Here is a 20,108-nt window from a genome sequence, read left to right as displayed (position 1 = left end):
CTCCCTTATCCTGTGGCATTCTCCATAGCGAGGTAAAAAAATTTAAAGAGCCAACAGGAAGGACAGAGGTGGGAAATTAATTTCCCATGTTTTCAATCTCTTCTAGACATCTCCTAAATCCCTGGTGCCCAAACTGCGATCTCAGGGCCCTTTGGTACTTTCTGTCTAGCCCTTGATCTCAGCAGTCTATAGTGAGAGTCAGAGCATCAGTTTGTAGAGGGGTCTACACTATCCTCATATAACAGGTCCTCAGTCTCTCACGGTCACCTGTAGCATGTCCGCAGTCTCCAACCAAACTTGCAGTATGTCTCCAGTTTCTAGCCACACTGATAGCACAGTCTCTGACAATCATTTCCTCAAGCACGTCTGCAGTCCCGGCAATCCTTTTTAGCTTTACAAATACTGAACATTATATGTGGCCCTTCCGTGTATTGAGGGTTGTAGTTGGAGGTCCTCCCCAACACTTCGTAAGATCACAACCAGTGTCCTTCTTTCTGCCATGTGAGACTGAGCCCTCATGCAACTTATTCAATATACAGAAAACAAATACAACAGTAGGAGCATTACTTGTACAAACTGACAGTGAACATCTATTTAAATGCCATCCTTCATGCAAAACTGCACTTATGCTTTAAAGCTCAACTCCAGGTGGGGGGAAAAAAAAACACCACCGGCCCGGGAGAGAAGCATTTTCTCCCGGAGAGGTTTACTCTGCTCCATTTAGCAGAGTAAACCTTTCCCTGCTAGTTTTTTTTTTTACTCGGATATCGGAGCCGCCGGCCGCAGTCAAAAAAAAAAAGAGAGAAGAAGACAGCATAGAAATGAATAGCTAGATTGCTATTGGCTATTTTAATTTGCAATAGCCAAAAGCAGACTAGCTATTGCACCCACCCACTGCTGATGTCAATCAGCAGAGGTGGACCTGAAGTTTTCAATCAGCAGAGAGCAGGTGCAATAGCCAGGCTGCTATTGGCTATTGCAAGTTGAAATAGCCAATAGCAATCCATTCATGCCTATGCTGGTTCTTTTTTTTTTTTTATTCTGACAGCAGGAGCTGTCAGAATACTAAAAAAAAAACCACCAGCAGATAACAAAGAAGCTATTGCTTCCCATGCTATCTGCCAGCATTTCAGGGGGGTGCCCTTTCCCCCTCCGACTGGGGGGCGAGAGCGCACCTCCCTGAAATTACTTTTTTCAGGTTGGGATCCCTGATACCCTCCGGAAGGAAGGACAGTGTCAGCACAATGTCAGAGTGATACACAAATAAGGTACATTTTGTTAATAGTTCAGGAACTTGAACGCATTTTTAAGATTTAACTCCTGAGTTTAGGGTCACTTTAATTTTTGCAGTGGGAGGGGGGTATGTTTTTTTTCCAACCATGGTTTTGCTTCAAGCAAATGACAACAATCACGGCCCTACACATAAAAGTTTAATAAACACCAAACATGTGCTCAGAGCCGCTCTTTTTTTCTTCTTACCCATATTAAGCAAATTCCATTGAAATAATTTTTCTTATAAACATGACTGCATTGTTATTGTTTGGTAGAGCATTCAGGAGCTTTATCAGTAATGAGTAGTAGGAAAATAATACAGTCTTTGTTTCCATCAATAGCCGTATTTGCCTCCTCTTGCAGCTGGTAGCTGACATTGAACGCTGCTGCTTAATCTGTTGTCGACATGCTCGTCACCCCGCTAATTTGAGCTCCAGAAACACATAATATTCCTCACAAAACACAAGGAATTTGGGAGGCTATAAACACAAAACATCATCAGAGGGATTTGATTAAAAAAAAAAAAAATTGCAAAGTGTCTATGCGCTGTATCGCGGCACAGGGCAGTTTTCCCTGTCAGTTGCGTCCACCGCCAGCAGAACATTTATGCAGTCAGAGTCTCTGAGCCAGACTAATAATTAAAGTGTAAAGCTGATCACTAAAATTTTATATAAGCTTTAACATATTAGAGTGTACAGTAATTTCAAGGTTTCTAAATACGCCGCTTTCATTAAAATCAAAAAGTATGTTGGGGACGTGCTAGACCCACAGACAGGTGAAAAATTGGCTCGGTATAGGATTTTTACAGGCGGCTCTGTCAGCCGGGGTATGCCTAGGGGTCCCTGGGGTAAAGTATAAAAAGGAGGAGAGCCCCACCGGTTTGTATCAAGTCTAGCAGAAGTTTATGTCTCTTGACACAGGTCAGAAGATAATCGCCAAAACATTTCAGGGACCCACAATTCCCCTTCATCAGGACACAAGGATAAAATATGAATACATATGATTGATGTATTTTGTTTTATACTATCCTATCCATTAGCCCTCAGGACGTTGTGGGCCCACAAAATGCATGGGCTATATCTTTTGACCTGTTGTCAGGCTAAATAAACGTCTTCTGGACTTGACAGAAACCTGTGGGGCTTTCCTCCTTTGATATACCATATCCCAGGGACACCCCAAATGACTTCTACTGGACTTGAACAAACATCCATTTTATCCTTTCATTAAATGATACATGCTTATGCTGCTATGAAGATCCTTGTTCAGGCACTTCCTATTATGGGATGACAACTCTCTGTCCCCGTCACCCAACTGTGCATCTGCATCGCTACCCAAGCTTCCAATGGGGACTAAGTGTTCATGCATGCATGTTGACTACCCTGTTGTCACCATCAGGAAACCACTTTTTTTACTTTTGATAAACAGACCAATTTTGCACCTACATTTTGCACACTTTACCAACCTACAAAATAATGGGAAGTTGCTATGCTGGAGTGCAGTGCACACAGGTGGGGAAAAGTAGACACACACTCTACACTCTAAAAAAAGAAGTGAAATAAAAACAGTTTGTGCTCTTAAAAGAATGTTTGTCATTGAAAAAAGTGACCTAGCCTTTCCTCCATTAGATCTTCCTTAAACACCCGAGTTCTTACAGCCCCCAGATAAAGCATTATTTTGCATAGACATCCACAGCCTGCCCAAAGCTATGGTCATTTGCATCCACCATTCCAGCCTTCTACCCCTACCAGGAAGAAATTTACCACTAGACACAGTAGGCTTGTGCCCATTGATGCCACAAGCTTTTCCCTGAATAGACAATGGTGTCATACTTGCCGCTCATCAGCAGCAAAAAGAGTTGTCTTATATAAAATGATTTACAGTCACAATATTGTAAGTCAGGTATAACTAGAACATTTTCTTTGTAAAGAAAGCGATCCTATCAGAGGGGGTCATTTGGGGAAATCAGGCATCGTGTGCCTGCAGGCTCCAATTGTGAACATGCATGCATATCTCTCATACAGAATAACTGGCTACCACCAGTGTGACACTAGGGCAGGGATGGACAAGTTAATATGAAATTCAGTAGCCCATCTGGCCAATACAGGAGCCAGCAATTTTTTTTTTTTTTTAGGGCCAGTTTGACAATTAGAGAAAACCTCAAAAGTTGGACGCCAGCTGTCATCTTTACAGATCATTGGCTACCTGGCTCCTCGGATTTGTCCAGTCCTGTGCTCGAGTCTCTGGGGATGGCACCTCATTCACTATGGGAGATGGCAGCACAAGCACCTCTCCTGATCGGCAGTTAATCACACCATGTACGTTTACATGTGGATAGCCACAGACAGATGTGCGCGCTGTCACCCTGTTGTCAACTTGCGTGGGCAGTGCACAGCGGCCTGTCCAGACCAAGCATTCAGCTGTTGAAGTTAAAACCACTGAGCTGCATTTTTATCCTAGGTTAGAAAGCCAGAAACTACTAAAGTCACTGAAGGAGCAGAACTGTTATAGCATTTGCAGCCATACAGCACTTGATATCTCCCATGGGCTGAATGACAGAAATCAGAAGATTCCTCCATCCACACTAAACAGCTTAAATGCAGGAATCTCCATTGTAACTTTTGAGCCAAAGGCAGTCCTGTTGGTACCAGCCAGCTTAACAAAAGTGAGTCGCGTTTGCTGCAGCTGTCTGAATACCCGAACAGTGACAAAATAAAAGGATGCAGCCACTATATGGCCAATAATTTTCCATTATGACGCTGACAGGGCCAACCCACGGACAGCCAAAATTAATATGTAATTCAGAAACCTACCTGTGCCATTCAGGAGCCAGCAGGATTTTTTTTAAAGAAGCCAGCTCCATTGACCGCAACTAAAGAAAACATCCCAGCTATAACTTTTAAGGAGCATTGGTGACTTTGCTTCTGGGATTTATCCAGTCCTAGGCCAACCCCAGCTCAAATTTAAGCAGGAACTGGCCAAAATACAAGCCATGCATGGTCAACTTTACTACTGGTTTGCAAAAGTAATAAAGACTTTAGTGACCAGTCATGGCAGTTTGGGACCTAGCAGGCAGAAAACATGCATGTTAGTTTGAAACCATAGACCCCCAACCACCACCCCCTTGACTGTGAAATCATCTTAATATAAAATTAAACAAAAAAAATAGAAACTGAAAAGACTTTAGAGCAGCGGCCTTTGAAATCCCAAGGTGGTTTAACTCCAGCATCCACGAAGAAACTAGACATCAGCTTTGGGTAGACTGGGACTTTATTAATATAACATTCCACAGTGACCAGAGCTATTGTCTGGCAATAAGGCTCATAACAAATGTTATTTCAGATATAAGAGATGAAAAATCACATGGGTGAAAATAATCACAAGGGCACGTAACACGGGCGCTATAGCTTAGTAAATTGAGCGTAGAGTCATTCCCCTAATAAAGTTTTTTCTACAGCTTCCAGATTTTAAAATGTTTAGATAGCACAAAGAGAAAACTTACTTTCTGAATTTTCTCAAAAAAGGTTTAAAAAAAAAAAAAAGTTTAAAGCCACACATGGGGAAGTCAGCTGACATATCACATGACCTACAGACAAGCAAATCTGAACTGCCTGACAGTTTGGCACCAAGAGCTGCCGAATTGCATCAAACAACATGCAATGAGTTGGGTCAGGGTCTATATATGAAAACATAACACAGGTAACATTCCAGTTACTTACTAAGCTGGGGGCAATGTAGATCACACTACTGGAATTGTGTTCATGGAGTATTTATGCAAGGTCCTTGTTCACATTTACCAGCAGCACACACTGACTGTATTTTGTTTGCTGAAAATACCCATTTTATTTTATAGATAATTAAAGCAGCATTCACCAGACAAAACAAGCAGCGAGTACTGGTGACAACAGTCCAGGTAGACCTCAGTGATACACTTTTAAAGGGTAATTATGGTTAAAAAAAATAAATATATGTACATTGTTTATATAATGCATTTCCATAAGTTATATCACATTCCTAATAACCATATCCATCTAGTAATTATCTTCAATAATTAAGTTAACTTAATTATTGAAGATGCCCATAGGATTGATTCCTTAATGCACTAAGGTAGCACTCAATACATAAAAGGAACTTTTTCAGGTAAGATTATCAAAAACAGCTCTAGTATGTATTCCTATTACTATCCTGTAATGACATCAGTATTGTATATGCTGGGACACAAGTAATTTTTCCTTAATATAGTAAAAAAATAAAAACCCCAGTGGTGAATAAATACCACCAAAAGAAAGCTCTATCTGTCCCCAAAAAAGGGTATAAAATTAATTTCAGTACAGCGCTGGATGACGGAATAAATGTCAAAGTACCGCAGCGCTGAATACTGAAAAATGGCCTGGATGGGAAGGGGGTTTAACACCGCGGATGTCAACTGGTTAAAGCAGGATGAGGATTCTAAACCCAAGAATACAATACAGAATATTGCAGCTCACCAGTTCTTAGATCTGGTGGCTCTATTAGTTTGTTTGTTTTTTATTCACCTAAATGGTTCTACTTGTAAAAGTAACACCCTTCCTGTTCTTGGGTGACAAGCACTCACTCAATGACTGTACAGTACCTGCAGGAGGAGCAGTGTTGTTACCCTAGGACCGGACTACAAGAACTTCTCTTCTCCAAAACATGTGTGGGTGGTTGGGGGGTGGGGGTTTCTTTAGCCACATAGAGAGTTGGAAACAATGTAACTAATAAGAGTCAGCACAGGACGTTAACAAGATTCATAACGAGGTCAGCAGGTTTTGTTTTTTTTGCACTTAAAGATATTACAAAATCGCTGTCAATGGTATATTTAACAGACCGAAAAATTAAAAGTTCATTGTTAAAGTTTACATACTCTTTATTAAAACTGGTGAGTGGAAGCAAATACTCAGTATACCAGGATTTGAACATTTTAAAAACATTAACCCTTGCAATGGGGCTACCCCTGCACTGCAAGAGTCAAGTGCTTGTTTCGGTCCCGGGGGCAGGAATAAAGAAGACACACTAACCTGATCCTTTGTCCCATGGCAGTGACCCTCCACCTCTTTACCCCTCCTCTCCGGCTGTGGAACGTACCTCGGCGTCCTCACATCCAATCCAAGTCTATGGACTTGTATTAGACGCGAGGACATCAATGGTGCTTCGATTGCTGAGGCCTGGGGGAGAAGAGGCCTAGTAGCGAGGCAGGACCAAGGATCAGGTGAGTATATCCTTTTATCTTTAGCCCCCTAGAACAAAACAAGCACTTAAGCCTTGCAGTGCGAGGGTAGTCCCACTGCAAGGGTTATTTTTTAAGATGCCCAGAGTTCTTCCTTAAAAGCATAGTCGACTTTTTGTAAAAAAAAAAAAAAGTTAATAAATGTTCCAATATTGGAAAAAAAAAATCAAAATAAATACATTTATAATTTTTTTGCATTGGAGCCTGCAAAGAATTGCAACTGCAATCAATGGATTGTGAGTACAATGCACAGCTTACTGCAGACTTTTTCCCCAGACCCAGGTCCATACAGGAGGTATGGATCTTCAGTTATGGAGCTGGAAAAAGTAATTAATGAGCTACAAGTATGGTGTCCTTACAGCACTAGTGTTTCATTGAAAACTACGAGTCCCTCTGGTGCAGTGGTAGTTTTTCCATTCCCAGATCCTGTGAATAGATGATGTGGTGTGCAGGTGGAGCAACACCAAATTTAAAAAATATATACAGAATGCCAAGTGGAAATAGACCACTCGGTTCAGTTAAGGGGGCAGTTTGAGGGTGGGGAAGCTGCAGAACGCCACCATGTTCAATGTTACACTCTAAATATGTGTGTATACGGAGGCTGCCATTGAAGACTTTCTTCTTAGTTGCTGACTGCAATAGTTTCTGAGTCACAAACCCAGAACACACATGCAGATCCGGGAATGCAAGCTCCCAACTCCACACTTGTTCCACATCAGTGACTCAAAATACTGAAGCCAGTGGATCAGAAATCACAGGTAAAAATAAAAAAATGGCAGCATCCATACTTCCTTAGCAAGGGTTTTCTTTCATTGCTGGATTAAAGGCTGAATACAAACTCATCAAAAATGCAAGTCCAAAATATCGATATTGCCAACATTGCATGTGGTCTTTATAAGGCCCTACATGTCATCTGGTGGGTCACACTGGGTTTTGCTGCCCCTAAACTATTTTAATTCTGGTCCGCGTTCCTCTACCTCGACTGCCTGCATAGAGCAACTCAACCCGTGCATGCATTTTTTGTTGTTGTTTTTTTATGATGGCCTCCGACGGTTCTGCCCTTCAAAATCCTTGCTCATTGACATAGGGATTATGGGCAGTTCCATGTTTCATTGGGAGCACCATTTTTATTCATTGCTCAACCCACAACAGAACATCCATACTGCCCACATCACGTCAAGTCTGCTGCAAAGGCTGCTGGGACAACAGTGCAGGAAACTGCAGCAACCTCACAAGTGGAGTTGTTGGTGGGCTTGTAATATACTGCTACACTTCGGCATTTCTTCACATCTGGAGCTATTGCGTTGCATCACATGACCCAAACCCTGGAAATTAAACCGATCAATTACACAATAAATAATTTATATCTGTACACATGTATCTATTACTGCCTGATGCCTATAAGCCGTGCGTTTTCAAAAGGAGCCTGCAGTTCATCTTGAAATAACCTTCAGACATATATCAGATCTACAACAAAATGTGCAGATTAGTTCTCTTAACAGAAAAATATAAAAGGTTGCTGTTGTCAATACTTTGCCTCACATGAGCCATCAATGAAGTTCCAGATGATGAAAGACTATTCACTGATGGACAAAGTACACGTTGGGTCCATTCAGGCCTTGGTGCCCTAGTGTGTTGAATTAATGCATGTTAACCTGCATTGGATTAAGGCAGCCGTGCAAATGAATGGGGTAGCAAAGCACCAAAAAGAGACATGCATCAATATTTTGCAACGCAGTACACCACAATGCACAACGTGCACTGCAATGAAAATGTATGGGAGCTGCACTGTCTTTGTACATAAGGGTGCCATTCAAATGAATGTGGGCACCATACCTCCTAACTCTCTGAGATAAGAAAGAAAGACACCTTCCAGCAAACTTTGAGCAGACAGAATCTGGAGTAGTTGCTCATAGCAACCAATCAGCTTCTCTCTTATTTTTTAAAGCTTAAAAATGAGAACTATGGGGTCAGGGCTTTTCCCCATAGTTCTCCTTAGGGTAACGGGAAGACACAAACTAGCGTCCTCCCGTCACCCTAAGCTCAGTATACCGCGAGCTACAGCTCACGGTATACTGAGACGCCGGAGCGGATCCCGACATCGATGTCGAGATCCGCCCAGCTGCGTGAGTGACAGCTGGCTCTGCCTATCTAGAGGCAGAGCCAGCTGTACCCGCCCCCTCCCATTCCGCCAGTCAGCGCTGGCGGATCGGACCGGGGAGGGGGGAATCCATCCCCTCCCCTGTCACGGCAGAGAGCCGTGACAGGATCGAGAAGTGAGCGAACACCGGTATGTGTTCGCTCACCTCTCGATCTACTGAGCTGACCTGCGACAGTCTCATTGTCACAGGTCGGCTAGAACTATGAGGCGAGTGAAAATCACTCACCTCATAGTTCTCCTTTAACTAAAAACAAACTGAAAAGAGAAGCCAATTGGTTGCCATGAACAGAGGTTTCAGATGCTGTCTGCTCCAGTTTTGATAAATACCCCCAACACCAATGTATTTAGACAGACAATGAACATTCCCCCAGTTGTGAGGACCATTAAGAATTTATATGCCAAAAATATTTGGTAAAACCCTATTATTGTTAACATTTCCTTGATACTGGCTTTTGAAAAAAGCAAACAAGATAATTAAGCAATGCAAAAGGTTTGAAGTGCAGAATAACATTCTTGGTAGTTAAATAGAAGCTATTTAAAGATATCTGTGCATCAGACCAAAATGAGGGACAACTGAGGAGGAAAAAAGGGACAGAGGAATTTCTAAATGAGGGAACGTTGGGTGGTATGGAGACCGCAACGCACTGCAGTGGAAAAGGGTGTTCACTTACCAAGTGCCTAGACCCCGGCTTCACTACCCTGAAAGAACATTAACATTGGTTTGCAAGTAAACACTGACTCAGTGGAATATTGGGGCATGACATCAAGCTGATGAAGTCATCCAACACCTTCTATAAGCTGATTATATCATCTTCTGGCACCCTTAACCCCTCATGCCCCTCATGGACTTTTTGCCATGAAATATTAGAATACCGGTATAACATAAAGCGACACAAAGCTTAAATTGCATTTCCTATTTTGCAGTCAAGCTTCAGAAAACCCCACAATATGTTTGTGTTCACCTTCACTCAGCATCCCAAAAAATTATTGAAAAAGATTTTTTGTCTTTCTAGATGTTTCCTTGGAGCAGGCTCTGGGTGAGCTACTCTGAACAATTTCAAAGTGAAAGTGAGGAGTGACAAGCCAGGGAGACACCGAGCTTCTCCATATTAACATAGGTCTCAATATTTAACCCTTCATTAGGACAGACAGTGTTCAAATCTAGACTGCAACTGATAATGGGTCCTGGCAGCACAGTACAGACATGAACTCCCCAGCCCACTCTTTACCATTACATAGAAAACTACAAGTTTGGAGTTTTCAGAAAAATTAAAAACGTAAGCAGTTTAGATATTTTTGAGTTAAGCTATGTGAAGAACAAAAAGTATGTGTTAGCGCAATTTGGCTGCAAAAGTGGAAATACACTTTAAGATGCTCCTTCCATAGGCCAATAGGTCATGTGTATTATGGTTCCTGCTGAAAGAAGAACTCCGGCAGAATAAAGCTTGACCCTTCCAGTAGGGTTGCCCCCGCACTGCAAAGGTCACACGCTCCTTTTCGTCTAGGGTTTAAAAGAAAGCTATACTCCCCGTGAACCTCGGACCCACTTGGCTGCTAGACCGGTCTCTGCAGCCTCTTCTCTGGCTGCATATGTCCCACAGTGTTCTCAAGTCCAATACACTATATTAGCCGTGATGACATCACAGGTTCTTAGACCGCCGGAGCCCAGGGGGAGAAGAGGCTGCAGAGGCTGTTCTTGCAGCCAGACAGGAGCCAGGTTTGGGTGAGTATATCTTTGTTATTTTACAACCGAGATGAAAACACTTAACCTTTGCAGTGCCAGGGTAGCCCAAAGGGTTAATTCTTTAAAATGTGCACCCCAGTACTATTTTCTGATAACTTGAGCTTGGCTCCTGTGTTTAAAGGGCTGTGTTAGGATACAACAATCACTATAAACTAGGAAAAAACTAAGACAGAACAGGACACAGGGTGGTTGCCCTCCACCACTGGTATGGGGTTGTCTTTCCAATTCAATATATAACCTTATCACAGCTCAGAGGCAGGTGTTGGATGTCCGCTATACATATAAATCTTTATTGAAATTAAAAGGGAGTCCATCAATATGGCCCACAGACTGTCATTTCTACACACAACAAACTGCAATCTACCTCTCCAACACTGCATTGACCTAATGTAAGGGAAACTTTGAGGTGCTTTAGGTACCAATAAGATAAATAAGATGCAGTGATAACAAATGTTATATGATGTGTGTCTCCAAGGCCGGATTTACCATTGGGCAGAGTAGGCACGTGCCTACAGGCACCCTCCATATAGAGGTGCCATGCAGGTGCCTAATTCCTAGTGTTGCGTCAAGATATAACACCGGCAATGGAAAGGAGGGTGCATGCCGCACAAAATGCACCCTCCTGCTCCAAGACCAGCGGAGACTACAATAACATCAGCCTTCTGCAAACACAGGGGGAAGGGCCCCCGGCGCTGAGTAAGGCTGTCCTGTAAAATGCCTAATGCCTGATGCGTAAAACACCCGGACCCTTCTCTACCTATGTAAAAGCCGGAGGGGCCCGCAGCAGGTAAAAGCGCAAGCTCAGGCTTAACAGATTTCAACTCATGCCTACATGCTCACGAAATGGAAATCCGGCCCTGTGTGCCTCAGCTGACCATAGCATAATCAGAACACACTAAAAGGTCCCCACAGACCTTAAGATTATCGTACGATAACCGCGGGAAATCCCCGCGATCGTACGATTATCGTAAGGTGTGTGGAAGCCGTGCGACCTCTACTACTGTAAGGTCGCACGACTTTAAACTTACGAACATGTTTCAAAACCCGCTGAGCATCGTACCATGTTCGGCGGGTCTGTAGCATTTCCGTAAGATAAAAGCCGGACGGGCCGGTGTGCGCAAGCGCACACTGCCCGTTCGGCATTGCGGTCATCGGAAGCCTGCCCCTCAGGGGGCGTGGCTTGCGATCATCACAAGTACGATCTGCCTATGCAAGATTTTTTAAGTACCTTACAACCATCGCAAGACAAAAGACTTGCAATGGTTGTAAGGTGTATGCCCAGCCTTAGAGAGGTACAGTATTCAAGTCAAAATGTTTTTAAGCCTTTTCAAATGCTGATTAAATCACTTACAATGGATGCTGCTTCTTCATATGTAAAAGTTTTAGTTTCCTGCAAAATCCGCTGGACCCTTATGCACTGGCCCTGATATTCTGTTTTAGGGTGACTCCTTTCCCTTGCAGGGTTTCCCTGTCCTTCCTTCTGGAGGGTGGCTACTTTTGTTCCCCATGCTCCCTGTGTGTGTTGTAACGTAGCCACTGCTCCAAGCTCACTCCTGTGATGGACTACAATCTCAATACCAATCAGTAAACTAAACGTGAGATTGTAGTCCATCACAGGAGCGAGCTTGGAGCAGTGGCTACGTTACAACACACACAGGGAGCATGGGGAACAAAAGTAGCCACTCTCCAGAAGGAAGGACAGTGTCAGCACCAATTCAGAGATGATTTGATCTACAGGATCCTTTTGTAAACTAATCTACTGTTGCTGTACGCTGTAGCAATGTATTCATGGAGCCTTATAAACCTACTGAAAGGTCTACTGTAAAGTAGCATTGTGTGTGGCAAAGCCCTATTTTTTGCGTTTGCAGTGGAACAGAACGCTGGCAAAGTTTTGCCACGCGTTCAATCGCACAGCGGGCGGGGGAGGGGGGGGTGGAAGCGGTGTCATTGAATACAATGCCCCGCCACGCACCCCTCCCACCCCAAAATGCGGGGGGGAGGGGGGGGATGTTTCTCAGCGATCGCGGTGCGTTCCTGCAGCTACCACTCAGGAACGCACGCGCTTTCGGTGTGAACAAGGCCTCAAACGCCCAAACTTTTTTTCTATAATGAATAGTAATAAAAGTATCCGTTTCCATTTTTGCCCAAACACTTACAATCATGTTTATATACATAGTTACATAGTATTTGAGGTTGAATAAAGACATTAGTCCATCAAGTCCAACCTATTAGGATCTCATTCTAGGAGTACCTGTACCCCTGTATATTACGGTCCTTTAAGAAATCGTCCAAAAGTTTCTTGAACAATTCCACATTATTTGCTGAAATCACCGCCTGCGGCAGTGAGTTCCAGACCCTAACTGATCTTACTGTGATAAACATCTCCAACTCTCTCAGCCTGGCTTCCCTCAATATCCTGTCCAGTACAAGATCTCAAGGGAGTCTCCAGCAGCTTAGAGAAGGAAGAAGAGGATTGCCTTGCCTTGCTGTGTGTTTGTGGATACACACACAGCCTACTAGCACACACAAGGGTGGCTCCAGAGGAGAGTGCAAGGGAAAGAAGTCATCCTAAATAAAACAGGATATCAGGGCCAGTGCTCAGCTGATTCTGCAGGAAACAAACTTAAATATCAAGAAGCAGCATCCATTGTAAGTGATTTTATCAGCATTTGAAAATGTTTAAAAACCTTTTGACTTTAATATATTAGTTAAATTGGTACCTGATCAGTGGACAGGTAACTGCTACAGTTCACAATAAACCTAGAGTGCAAATGCGCATAACCTGAGATTATGTAAGTGGACTGGTGATGGCTTTGTCATTGGTCCAAACCATCCACAGGAGCTCAGCCTGAATCCAAGTCAGAGGCTGTTGTAGCTCAGGCCTCACTGTGTTAGGTTACACACAGCTGTGGGGAAGCCCACTGCTGTGCAACCTAACATAGCTGTCAAAAGCCGGATGAAGCACCGCCTGTTAATAACTCGGCCCATGACAGGTTACACATTGGGGAGGATTTTACCGCTGCATGTAATTAACCATCCATGACCTGTTAGAAGCCGGTCTGAATGGAGAAAAAGCTGTCAGCTTCAGAGTTGACACTTGCCTCCCTGGACTGCACATCCCCGCGCTTGACCCCGGGGGGGTTTGGGGAGGGGCAAAAGCTGCAGGGACCAGTCTAGCAGAAAGGCGGTACCATAGCTCAGTTGGATATTTCTTCTTTATTTGTGACCCGAGACCAAAATGAGTGGTTAATGCTTGCACTGAAAATACTGGTGTTCTTTCATTCCACCAATAGGCCCAAACATAGAAGGAACATTACTTCTTCTAAACTGTCCATTGATGAACACAAAAAGGTCAATTGTTATATACTTTCACTTTGCCTATTTGTGGCTGAAATTTGTGTTTGACCTAGAAAGTAACACCAAGAAGAAAACAGAACGGCAAAACTGAACTCCGGGCACAAAACGTTTCACGTCAAGCTAATCCTCAATAGTCACAAAGGGGAGAAATCCATTCTGTGATCACCAAATGCCTTCACAAACCCAGATTATTACTTTGCAACAAGTCATTTTATTTGTGTAAGTAATCATCACTGTGCTGCACACAACCTGTGTGAAGAGCAGAGCTGTGGGAGGGGCCCAGCAGGCTCCACCCACTACAGACTGCCTGCAAAACCAACAGGAGGGGGCGGAGACAAGACCAGTCAGCCTGCAAGGAGAGAGAGCAGCAGTGAGCGGTCTTTATTACAGGAGGGGCGGGTCACTAGACCAGTCACCCTGCACAAGGAGAGAGAGCAGCAGTGACCAGTCTTTATTACAGGAGGGGCGGGTCACTAGACCAGTCACCCTGCACAAAGAGAGAGCAGCAGTGAGCGGTCTTTATTACAGGAGGGGCGGAGATAAGACCAGTCACCCTGCACAAGGAGAGAGAGCAGCAGTGAGCAGTCTTTATTACAGGAGGGGCGGGTCACTAGACCAGTCACCCTGCACAAGGAGAGAGAGCAGCAGTGACCAGTCTTTATTACAGGAGGGGCGGGTCACTAGACCAGTCACCCTGCACAAAGAGAGAGCAGCAGTGACCGGTCTTTATTACAGGAGGGGCGGGTCACTAGACCAGTCACCCGACACAAGGAGAGAGCAGCAGTGACCAGTCTTTATTACAGGAGGGGGGCGGAGACAAGACCAGTCACCCTGCACAAGGAGAGAGATCAGCAGTGACCAGTCTTTATTACAGGAAGCTCCGAGTCTCACACTGGATTACTGCACAGACCTGGAGGAGGTGCACAAAGCTCACCAAGATACAAGAAGAATACACATGACTCTTGTATACAGAAAACATCTGCTTATCCAGAACACACTCACGCATTGTAGACATGTAAACTCCGACTCAGCTTTAACATGTCCGCAGCGTGTTCATAGGCCGTGTTTACCGTTGGGAAGTCTCCTTTTAATCAATACTTTCAAACTGGTCGTTTGTGTTTCTAATTTAAACAAGTGAATATTTCTCAGCTTAGTCATCACTCACTCGACTACTTTCAGTTTTTAGCCTCAAGGAAAACAGAAGGAAGAAAAGAACGCCGGTTCAAAGAGTCTACCTGGAAATCTTTACAGTAATTAGATGTTTACAACGGTGAAAAGACCGCTTCGGGCAAACTCTGGCCCCTCCAGTGGAGGCGAACTACAAATCCCAGCATGCATCTGTCTCCGGGAGTCATGCCTGTGGCTGGGAGAATCTTGCAATGCCTTGTGGGATTTGTAGTTTCATAACAGTTGCAGGGATGGCGGTTTCCCACCCCTGCTTTACGTTCATAGGACAGAAAATAAACACTTTAGGAGAAAGTATCATAACAGTATATAATGCGAATGTATGAAAAGATTTCTCTGTACTGGGAAATACAATTCGCTGCCTTCAAAGTGTGTGTCAAGCCAAAGCTTTGTTTGCTCTTAGTTTCGGATGGTGTGGGGTAAGGATAGAATCAGTGTCTGGGTTTTACTGCTATCCACGGCAGGATTTCAACTCACTTCCTGTTCTGCTGACAATGTTTTACAAGACAGGAAGTGAGAGTTCCCTCCCCACAGCAACACAGACAGGAGTACAAATGCTTATTTCTTTATTACAGTAAGGGGAGGCTAGATCCACCCCCCCCCGTCTGACCCCCCCCCCCCCCCCGTCAGGTTTGTGTCTATGTCTGTTGCAGATATTTTCTCACTCTGTCTGATAAAATTGATATTAGTGGACAGGAAGTTAAGGAAAGTCTAAAAGAGCCCCAGATAGCAGGAAAAAGAAAAAAGACAAGGGTTCTAACTAGGGTTGCCACCTTTTCTTCAAGCGAAACCCAAACACTCTAGCGACGCGCGGACATTTTTTTGGGAGAATGGGTGGTGGCTTATTCATATATGAATAGTGCCGCCCATTCATATGTAAATATCCCACTTGAGACTATTTTCAGTGCGGGACCAGTAGTCACTATCTTAATTTTGGTTGCCCCTGTCTGCCTGACATCTTGTGTCCGGGTTTCTGCTGCCATGAAACCCGGACACAGCATTCAAAACCCGGACGGTCCGGGTGAATCCTGGACAGGTGGCAACCCTAGTTCTAACCCTCCCTCACTATCCAAAATGTTAAAAAGTTTGGCGTGATGTACAAATTTAAAGCCCCACCACAGGCAAAAATAACTACCCCTGCAGTGCCCCTCCCTCCACATGACAAGGGCTACATGCTCATTAGGTCTAGGCATGGAGGAAAAGGAAGTAATACTTACCTTATTCCTCGCCCTGGCAGACTCCCTCCATGTGAGCGACCGATCCACCGAAGCCTTGTCTGTCTGGCGGTCGCACTCTGACAACATCAAGTACAGTGCAAGACTAATACAGATGCATTGCCTGCCAGGAATGCTAGGGACCGCCCACAAAGAAACGCGTCAGTGAGAAGAGAATATGATTCTGTTTGCACCAGAGTAAGGTAAGTATTACAGGTTATTCCTTTAACCCTAGACTCAATGAGCATTTAACCCTTGCAGTACGGGGGGAGGACGGGGCCACTGCATTGTACTTGCCGACATCAGCATGTGACCACCAGCCAGGGCGCCGGACGAACAAGGCTTTGGTAGACCGGTCGCTCACATGGAGGGAGCCAGCCAGAGCGAGGCAAGTATTACCCCTTGTCCCTCTACCCCTAGACCTAACAAGCATTTAACCCTTGCAGTGCGGGGGGGGGGGCAATACTGCAAGGGCAATTTTTTTGTTTTTCTTGGTGTTCACCTTCAAAGCAATTGTGTTTCAAAGTAATGGTCATAGAAAAATATTTATACTTTATATCATGTTGTTATGATAAAGTAAAAAAAAGTGTAACAATAATAATAATAATAATAATAAATTGCAAAAGTTTTTTTTTTTTTTTCAAAAACTTTCCAACAAAGTGTAATTCTAATAATTAAAAAGAAATACTAAAATAATAAATTATAAAAATACAATAACGATAATATTGTTATTAATATTATTTTCCCCCACAACTAAAGAAAAACAAAACCAAAAAAATAAAAAAATAAAAAAAGCGCAGACACTGCACAGTCCTTGACCACTACAAATCCCAGATAGCCAGCAGAAAGCTGCTACTCCTACAAGAAATGACAGTTTGCATTTGCAAAAGGTTAAAGCAGCAAAAGATGAATTCTGATTGGTCGCCATCAGCCGTCTCGCTTCCTGTACGTTTGTTTACATACGTTATCACTCCAGACAGTTCCTCAGCAGGTACAGGTCCAACACTTTCCGCAGCCTGCTTTACAGCTCCAAAATATTTTCAATCTTCCTTACAATAACATTTAAAAGAACACTTTAGCATCATAACAAACACTGCTAAAGTCAAAGCATACAAAACTAAACAAAACCGTGCAACTCAATGAGGGAAAAAAAACAACAATAAAAAGCACCAGACACAAACTTTCCCTCAACGGGAAAGCCGCCACTCAGCTTTCCAATTTTCATTTATTAAGCTACGTGGAAAAAATTAATGCTAGACGACGATTGGTTGCTATAGGCCTAGTTGAGGTAGAACTTGTCTTAGACTCTTAATAAGGAAAAGTGTTTATGTTACCCATAGCAACCAGACACTTCCTTCCGTTATCCATCCTACCCTGCTATAAGGACTCTGATTGGTTGCTATGGGCAGCACAGACTCCTTTGCAACACTTTTATACGTCCGGCCTAATCCGTGCCCAGCTAAAATTCAAATCCCGCAGCAGAAACGGCATAGTTTGGGTTAAACAGCGGCCTGGTTGCTATGGCAATATGGCAAATATCAACCACACACACTCGCCTCCTCCCTCTTCTGCTGGCTTTATATACATATATTTTCCAAGTAAACATTTCCCTGTCTGCGTTTCAATTCTCCACTATTCCTAGAAGGCCGGGTACCAGACAGACGATCATGCTCCACATAGCAGAGCCGGCTGCACAGGCCAAAGTGGGATGGGTCACAATGAGCCCAAGAACGCAGCCATAGATATTACACTATGTACGCAGGAAGTGGGCATAATTGGGAGGGGTGCGTTCAACTGATAGCGTTGAACTGCCTGCAGAGCTTTGAATAAGCAGCAAATTAAAAAAAATAAGACACCCATTGCTACAACAATTTTGCTAAAACAAAAGCGACCCTGTCTGGGGGAACGGGAGGGCTGAGGATGTTGCAATTGATACTTCAGCATCCTATCCTGTTATCCAATGGGGGGGAAAACAACAAAATAACAAATGCAACAGCCAAAGCATCAGCTACAAACATGTACATTGTTTCAGAAGAGAAAACAAAAACACACAAATGATACATCCAGCATCACACAAGCCATCACAAGGGAGCAGCAGTGCAGCCGGTCTCATGCAAATGCATTGCAAACAAGGATGCATGGTACAACTATGGGCAGCATCTCCTTGTAGCAAACAGGGGCTGGCGTGCAATGTGCCTTTTATTGGGTTGCTATGCGCATATGCATGAGACAGGAGATGCTCTGCCTGCATAGGCCCTGTGGCTAGGATGCAGTCTATACAGCCATCTACCCAGCATTATGGGGGGGTGGTGCCAGCGTAGGGTGTGTGCTTTAGAAGGGAGGTGAAGGGATACAAGGGAGGGGAGTTGAGGGAGGGGAGGCAAGGGGGGGGGACTTACATGGATGCAAGAGGTATATAGGAGCTGTGCCTGCAGGAGGAGGAATGCCACCGGGGCTTGGGGCCTAGAGGTGGATAGCAGCCAGCTGAAGCCACACCATCACCGAGGGGAGCATGAGAGGGAAGGGAAAGGAAAGAAGGAAGGAGGGGGGAGGAGAGGAGAGCAGACAGAGAGAGGGGGAGAGGGTGGGAGGAGGAAGAGGGGAAGGATAGGGCTGCTGCTTGTAGTATTGCTGCTGCTGCAGATTCAGCCCATTGATTGCATGGAGGGATGGGAGGATCCGGTTGCTGCTTGGCTGGAGGCTGGTGGTGGTGCTGCTGCTGTCACCTTGCTGACACCCTGAGGTGCTGCTGCTGCAGGATTGCTGGATGAGCTGTGCAGGCTGCTCTCAGCCCTGGATCATCCTCCTAGAAGAGGATCAGCTGCCCCCAGTGCTGTGTCTGCCTTTGCTCTTCCTCTCCTGGTTGCACACACACAGTGTAGACTGTCTCTTCCTCCCCTGCACACAGTGATCCTCCTCCTGCCTTCTCTCTTCCTTTCTCCAGCCTCTCTCTGTCTATGTGTCTCCCTCTTCCACCCAGCCTGCTGATGACCACTGGGTCCTACCGCCCTGCAGCCTGCTCATGGTGGGGAGGAGTCTGCTCTCAGTGTGGATGTGCAGACAGGTGAGCTTTAACCTCTCAGCTGCTGGGCTTCAAGGAAACCCAAAGACTGCCCTCTAGAAAGACGATGTCCTTGGTTTTTTTTTTGGGTGCTTGCTACAAAATTACAATTTTGTTTTTGATTAATTTGGGGTTTAAACATTTATAAACATTTACCAACAAGGGCCCGGTTACACTTGTGTGTTATGTAACGTGTTAACGTGTGTAGCTTTAAGAAACCAAATTCTTTTTTTGCTATCCAATGCGTCCATGCATGTAACATGTATAGTGTTGCACTAACCCTCTCGGTAAGGAGTCTATTCCTTCAATGCATAGATGTAAATCGTCCTTTAAAACTCTGGACTGGATGAGGATTATGGCAGATGGTGGTCCAGGGATCGGGATGCTGAGGGGTACAGCACAACTTGTTGGTATATCTGTAAAATGCGGTTTGGGGCATCTTGAAGAACCTTGTGGTGTATTTTTTAATCACTTGTGGCAGTTTTTTTTAGCAGTTACATATATCTGGACATGATGATTAGGTGCATTGGTCCTGATTTACTAATATATACAATTTGGCTTTAAATAAAAATAGAAACTCTACAGTTGTCAAATCAGCCAATTTCACTAACAGACTTTCAGAAACACGTCATAAGACACTGGAAAATGCTCACCAAGGAGCATAAACACATTCATTCTCAATCATATCTTCTGAGTATATGCTGAATCCTGCAGCATACTAAATGTATCACAACTGCGTTCATCAGTCTTTCTCATACTTGTTAACCCAGAGGAACCCTTGAAATAATTTTCAGGTCTCAAGAAACCCTTCGAAAGTCCTCGGGGGTCAGTGTCTCCATTACATTGGTGGTCATCGGGAAGAAAGCCCC

General features: G+C 44.2%; 1 protein-coding gene across 1 annotated transcript in view; it reads right to left on the bottom strand.

The window, feature by feature from the left end:
* Positions 1-19,187, bottom strand: part of AKT1 (AKT serine/threonine kinase 1) — a 114,263-nt gene extending 95,076 nt beyond the window's left edge. Inside the window, exon 1 of the mRNA XM_018556636.1 lies at positions 18,578-19,187. The gene's annotated coding sequence lies outside the window, so the exon portion shown is untranslated. The remainder of the gene's footprint in view (positions 1-18,577) is intronic.
* Between the last annotated feature and the right edge of the window lie 921 nt (positions 19,188-20,108).

Source organism: Nanorana parkeri, unplaced genomic scaffold, assembly GCF_000935625.1.
Source record: "Nanorana parkeri isolate BGI_ZX_2015 unplaced genomic scaffold, ASM93562v1 scaffold12, whole genome shotgun sequence".
NCBI classification, from domain to species: Eukaryota; Metazoa; Chordata; class Amphibia; order Anura; family Dicroglossidae; genus Nanorana; species Nanorana parkeri.
The sequence above is the reverse complement of the archived record's forward strand: the minus strand, read 5'-3'. Positions and strand labels throughout refer to the sequence as shown.